At 36.5% G+C, this 1,256-nt stretch overlaps 1 non-coding gene across 1 annotated transcript; it reads left to right on the top strand.

Moving 5' to 3' along the window:
- Window positions 1–346: 346 nt before the first annotated feature.
- Window positions 347–454, top strand: LOC128040171 (small nucleolar RNA R71). The gene has a single exon (XR_008194830.1). It is a non-coding gene; the product is annotated as a small nucleolar RNA R71 (small nucleolar RNA).
- Window positions 455–1,256: the final 802 nt, after the last annotated feature.

Genomic DNA, 1,256 nt, shown 5'->3' on the forward strand with positions numbered 1-1,256 from the left:
CCCTTTCCCACAATAAACACAAGTTACATTTTTGAATTGATTTGGTGGCTGAGCTGCAAAATTATTAAATCCATTAGTAGTAAAGTTTTTAAGCATTAAGGATATCGAGGATACCTGAGATGCGAGTGAAGTAAGAGCATCCACTTTATGTATTTCTGCGACTCGTCTTCCTAATGCTGTTCAATTGGTTGGCCATTAGTAATTATTGCTAGCAATTCTCTCAATGATTTCATAAGTATTATTATAAGACTTAGAAATGAGAGCACCATTAGTAGAAGTGTCCACTACCATCCTCGTGTAAGCAATGAGACCATTATAGAATGTCTCTAATTGAATGCAATACGGGTTTCCGTGATGAAAGCATCTCTATAATAATTCTTTAAATCTTTCCCACGCCTCATACAAGGATTCGCCATCCATCTGTTGGAAGGTAGTGATATCATTCCACAACTTAGCATTCTTGTTAGGTGGGAAGTACTTCATAAGGAAGTATTCTGCTAGCTTTTGCCATGTGTGATTCAGTCTAATGGAAATGAGTTTAACCAGGCCCGAGCTTTGACCCTTAGTGAGTATGGGAGCAACTTTAATCGTAGTGCATCTTCAGGTCCTCTGACTAACTTGAAGGAATCACTCACCTCCACAAACAATCTGAGGTGAATGTGAGAATTTTTAGAAGGCATTTCACAGAATTAGCCCACTATCTGAAGCATCTGGAACATGATTGGCTTTAGCTCAAATTGTTGTGCCTAGATTTCGGGTCTCCTAATACCCAGATTAAGCCCATGAAACAATGGCACGACATACTGTCTCAAGATTCGATCCCTGTCATCAGCAACAAGGATAGGATTCTGAGCATAATTTGCTCTGTTTCCTTGATTTTGGTTCTCAAGGTTCATCTTTGAGTTGTTTGTATTCTTCTTTGTTGAAAAGTCATTTCAATTTCACAAATAATGTCTTTAAAATAGTCCCCGACAACGGCGTCAAAAACTTGGAACGACGAAAATCTGCAAGTGCACACAATCGTATCAAGTAATAAAGTGACAAGTAATGTTGAGTTATCGTACCCACAGGGACTATGCAAGAAAATATTTATGAAATGCAACTTCAAACAATTTGGTGATGAAAAATTTGAAGAGGTGTTGTAAAAACTAAACATTAACTAAGTAATTTAACTAAGAAAAAAATAAAAGTAAAATATTCCAATGCACGATTTCTAAAAGATGAGTTTAATAAATATGACATGGATGTGTTAGATC

Source organism: Gossypium raimondii, chromosome 3 (genome assembly GCF_025698545.1).
Source record: "Gossypium raimondii isolate GPD5lz chromosome 3, ASM2569854v1, whole genome shotgun sequence".
Taxonomy (NCBI): Eukaryota; Viridiplantae; Streptophyta; class Magnoliopsida; order Malvales; family Malvaceae; genus Gossypium; species Gossypium raimondii.